General features: G+C 38.3%; 1 pseudogene; it reads right to left on the bottom strand.

Moving 5' to 3' along the window:
* Positions 1–3,098: 3,098 nt before the first annotated feature.
* Positions 3,099–4,434, bottom strand: Etf1-ps3 (eukaryotic translation termination factor 1, pseudogene 3; annotated as a pseudogene).
* Positions 4,435–5,482: the final 1,048 nt, after the last annotated feature.

Genomic DNA, 5,482 nt, shown 5'->3' with positions numbered 1-5,482 from the left:
GCATAGACATGGTACCTGCCAGTTTGCAAATGCATAGAAAGGAGTGCGTAGAACTGGAGTCTATTGTTTAAAAATATTTTTGACCATGTCCCTTCATAACCTTTTCAGGGCTTTTATGGGTCATTTTCAGAGATAAATGTTCATACTTTACAATGACACTGTATCCACACCACCACTTTTTTTTTTCACTTCACCTACATTTGTGAGACACTAATTTCAAGAATTGAGCTAACCCGATTGTGGAGATGTCTCAGAAATCTTTTTTTTTAGAGCCAATTGATAAGATATAATTGCCCACTTAAACATACAAAGCCTGGTACCATCCATCCCTTAAGAACATTGATAACAACCTGTAAATACACAGAGCGAGATCTTTACGTCAGCCTCCATTGGCCTGCCACGGCTTTTCTCTCTCCCTCCAGTCTCCCTTCCTTTTCATTCCAGTCTCCTCCTCTTCCTTCAAACTTCCCTCCCACCCATCCTTCCTTCTCCTCCAATGACAGGCCTCCTTCTATCTTGTACCTGCCCCTCACCTGTACTTTACAAATTCAATGGGGAGGTTTTGGTGAAGTCACCTGATTCCTGAGTATGTGACTAGGCAGCTGTCCTTGGGGCATTGGAATTAGCATCAAAATACAGATAACTCCAGGGCAAACCACAACATTTCCCTCTTTTTTGTCCAGTTATAAAGCCTTTTCACTTATATATAAATTGAGTACAATTATTCCCATTCTACAATTTATAAAACATATGATATACTCAACACCCAGTCCATCACTATATCAGTTAAACAGAACATTTAGTTATCCATTCCAGCTTAAGAAAGGCTTAAAAATCTATATTATATCTTGGCTAGCTTGTATACTATCTGATAACTATCCAATAAAATATGTATATTCAGAGTTAAATAGCCTGATAGGCTATAAGACTATAATCAGTCTTCAACTCCATCAGAAATCTGAGAATGACCAAATATCTATACACATAGGAAGCCTAACACAGCTTGCAGAACTGAGAGGTTGTAGAGACAAATCTCCACTAGTACAGTCCCCTGTTAGCAAAATATGAGCGCAAGTCTTCAGTCTTCTGGCCCAAAATCAACTGACAGACTCTTGAAATGCAGATTTTGAAGGGCTGATCACCCTGTCTTGGCATAGTTTATCAGTCAACTATTCTGCATAATTTGTCCTTTTCTAGACAGTATTAGTCTGCAGATGAAACAGGCAGTTTTGTCTAGTGGCTGTCTAGCCACAAAGTATTGCCTCATCTGGAGGTAGAGATGTTCAAATTCTTTGTTAAATCCACCAGAGGGGAACTGTTAGGAGCAGATATGTATCAACAGAAGATAAATAACTTTAAATCTCAAATTTTGTGGATTTCTGATGTTTTTGAAAACCATCTACCTATATAAGACAATCTGTAGTGTTGTCTTTATATCTTAACAATATCTTGAAAGTACTCTCACAAAGTCAGCAATATGTTTGCTATTGACCCTTAACTCACATGTGTAATCAACTCAGAAGTTTGTAATGACATCAATAGAAGGACTGGCTCTAAACCTTGTACTTTTAAACTCTTTTAACAAATAAATTCTATATCAAAACAAAGATATGATTTTAACTTAGTTACCAAATGAGATTATGACTGTACAATTCGATCAAGCTAATTCCTCCCTGTTAAATTACAACCAATTTTAAGTTCCTCATAAAAACACCTTTAGAATAACCACTTCCAGCCCCCAAAAGTCCAGGGACTTTTGGAACGACGACTCCTCCATAACTTCTTCAAGCTGTACATGGACATTGAGATATCCTTGGGGGTAAGGGGGTAGGAAGAATGAAGCAAATGCTGTAGCCAATGTGTCCTGACTGGACCCAGTTGAAAGTCCTTGAGACCAGGAACCCAAGTATGCACATTCTGCAAAATACAACTCTCAAGACAAAAGTTTAGAATCGAGATATTTTTCAGGCGGTCTACCTCTATCAAATCTGATCAGTATGACTCTGTGAGGTTTCCAGAGCCTAATCACACTTTTTAAAAACACAAAGACAAAATCTTTCTCCCAAAATACTGTATTCCTTAGTCTGTAACCAGAAGAGCTTGTATTTTGCACTCTCTCCCAGAGTAATAATATAACCATAAAACTCAAAGTCACACCCATTATGAAGATTAAACAATTGTTTAAAAAGTAAGCTAAACAATGAGCCTGATAGTCTTTTGTACTCTGTGATATCAGGAAATGAACCCAAAATTCTTGTTAAGAGAATCTGAGCTTCCTGTTGTGGTAAATATCAAAAGTAACCACAAACCCTCGCTAGCTGGCATCAACGAGCCATATGGCCTTTAGCGGGATAATTCATAAAACAAACCAAATACCTTCTATCAATTCCAATATCAATAAGCAACATATCAAACCAGGACTTTAGCCCAAAATATATCCATCTGTTAAGCTCTCTACCCAGAGCCACAGATTTTCCTTTAACCTTAATAACTTCTACCATATATGTCTGTATTCACTCTCCCTGGTGTTACAGACATTTTATCACAACTCTCTACTTGGAGTTAGTGACCAATTTTTCCCTATCTAAGTTCTGAACCATAGATGAAAATCCCCACGTGATTCAGATAATCTCTTTACTCTCCTTAAAACAAACTTAAACACTTTCTATCAATTCTCTTTTTTTTTAACATTTCACCACATATATTTCTTCTTGTACAGTCTAAGCCAAGAATGCCATGTAAATGGGTCACCATGGAGGCAGCAAACGCAGCCATTTAGTTACTCTTTAGTTATTCTCTGATCAAAGGAAGAAACCAACCAGTATGACCTCACTTCTACCGACGTCTGAAGGTTTACAGCAGTTAAAGTATTTTGCTTCTATGTATAAAGGTTTAAAAAAATCTTTTTTCTTCATAAAATACTAGAGCAACCAATTTTACCATCAAGTAAAAGTAAAAACTGGCATTCTTTTAAATTAGTCCAAAGTGGTATTTAGGGACTTGGTTGTAGGCTGCTGCACTGACACCACGACAAACCAAAGTGTAGGGTTGGGTCTGGCTTTGTTTTGCTTTTCTTTTCAGTATCCAATGCTCACAGATTAAGTTCTGGAAATGTTTCAATTGTAAGGCAGGGATCTGTTTGGATTCCACCACGGGTATGCTCCTTGGGTTGAATGCTGGAAGGTGAGGCACATTTTGCCAGACCCAAGTCGACTACCTAGTAGTCATCAAGGTCAAAAAATTTGTCATCTCCTCCTTGGTATTCTATTCCCTGGAAATCTACTCGGTACCACAAGATACCTCCAATTCCACAAATCCTTTCACAAACTGTGATCCTTCTTGTGACTTATCTGTGACAATTTCTAGTCTAGCTCCAAATTTTTTATAGTTGTTAGCAAACCATTCCAAGAGGGGCATGCTCTCGATCAGCTGATGTTCCTGTCCAGTCTCTTTGTCTGTGAAGTGAGATTTATCCTTCTCTTGTTCTGGAGTTAAATAGAGAATTTTCTCCTCTTCTGTGCCTTAGCAATGAAGCATGTATCTCATTATATCCAGATTTTCATAGACTATTAGAATCTCTACAGCTCCCATTTCCAAAGCCTTCAGTGTGTCTTCAACTCCAAAACAGTACTTGCCCATGTCCTAGCTAATTTCATCAAAGTATCACCCTATTAATTTCTTCTCTTGAATGAACTTCACGTTGGAGAGAACTTCAGTAGACAATTCAGTAGCTTGGTTGAAATTTCACCACCATAGGATATATCAACTAATTTTAAACCTTTAGATTGCAACCTCTGGTCAAACATGTCAGATTGACTTAGTTCAGTTTTAAAGTCAGCTGATCCAGATAAAACCAAACCAGCCACATTTACTTTGTCTCCAGAAATAAACAGCTGTACAGCAGTCTCTGCTACTTTCCGAACATAGTTATGTCGCTTTTCCATTCTTAAACGGGCAAAACGCAAGGCTGATTGACCTCCTCTGCTGTGTTTCTTTGGGAGATCCACAGTGAATTTGTGCAGGATTTCTCTGGTGTTTCCTTGGAGCGTGCCAAAAAGAGCACCACTGCCATCTATTACAATAAAACCAAACTTGCTGTCATCTGAAAGTAACGCTGTAAGAGCCTCTGTATGAAACTTGTTGTCGCACAAATACAATGATGTGTTAATTGATTTGAAAGGTTCAAAGTCAATGTTAACTTTCTTTTCCTTTCCTTCTTCTGTTACAATTGTTCCACAGTAAACAACCAGACCATTTGGAGGTACTTTGTTATAAAGTTTGAGTCTCTGTTGTACAGATGTGATGGTTCCCAGGTTTACATTTAATGTTAGATGCAGTTCCAAACTCATCTGCTAACATTTTTGCCACTCATGAAATCTGGTCTTTGGGAGGAATGATCAGTGATATCATGCTCGTGCCATTGCCGAGGGCCGCCTCCAAGCTCTTAATGAGCTTCTTGATCTTCCAGATCTCCACATTCCTATCGGCAGCACTGGGGTCATTTCTTCTATCAATTCTAAAACCAATAAACAACTTATCAAACCAGGACTTTAGCACAAAATATAACCATCTGTTAAGCTCTCTACCTGGAGCCACAGATTTTTATTCAACCTTAATAACTTTTATAATATATGTCTGCATTCACTCTGCCTGCTGTTACAGACATTTATCACAACTCTCTACTTGGAGTCAGTGACTAATTTTTTCCTATCTAAGTTCTGAACCATGGGTGAAAATCTCCACCTGATTCAGATAATCTCTTTACTCTCTTCTTTCTAAAAACAAACTTAATCACCTTTTAATATCACCTGTAATTAAGAAGTAGCTTGTCTAACTAGGATTTCAACCCAAAATTCCCGTAGAGCCCATGTTAAAAAGAATATGAGTATCCTGAAAGACTTTCTAAACAACTTTCTTTAAAAAGCAGCTTTTAATCTCTAACTCTTTGAGCTGCCATTACTTCTCACACAGCAGGGGACCTACCACCTGCCAGCCCAGGCTGCTTCCCTGTTTCTTTGTTTGAATTCCTGCCCTTAAGATATCACATGACTTAACATGGTGCTGGCCTCCTCTTACTTAGAAAATAAAAACTTTCTCTCAACTCTTAGGATTACTAGTGGATTCTTGCCCATCACATTAGTTCGCCATCTGTTGTTAAAATATAAAAATACAAAATGTATTGTTGTCTTTTACCTCGCTGGGTCCGTACCACATTGTCCCAAGATAATCTGCTAAATATCTCCGTGGAAACACATCCCAACTCTGCCGTGGTGGCCTACTGTCTCCAGCTGCCCTGCCGCACACTTTCTTACACTCAAACCCTCACATAAAAGAACACACAACACCATAATCTTAGATCCAATTGATAAGATATAATTGCCCACTTAAACATACAAAGCCTGGTACCATTCATCCCTTAAGAACATTGATAACAACCTGTAAATACACAGAGCGAGATCTTTACGTCAGCCTCCATTGTCCT

The sequence above is a fragment of the Rattus norvegicus genome, chromosome 15, assembly GCF_021556685.1.
Source record: "Rattus norvegicus strain SHRSP/BbbUtx chromosome 15, alternate assembly SHRSP_T2T, whole genome shotgun sequence".
Taxonomy (NCBI): domain Eukaryota; kingdom Metazoa; phylum Chordata; class Mammalia; order Rodentia; family Muridae; genus Rattus; species Rattus norvegicus.
The sequence above is the reverse complement of the archived record's forward strand: the minus strand, read 5'-3'. Positions and strand labels throughout refer to the sequence as shown.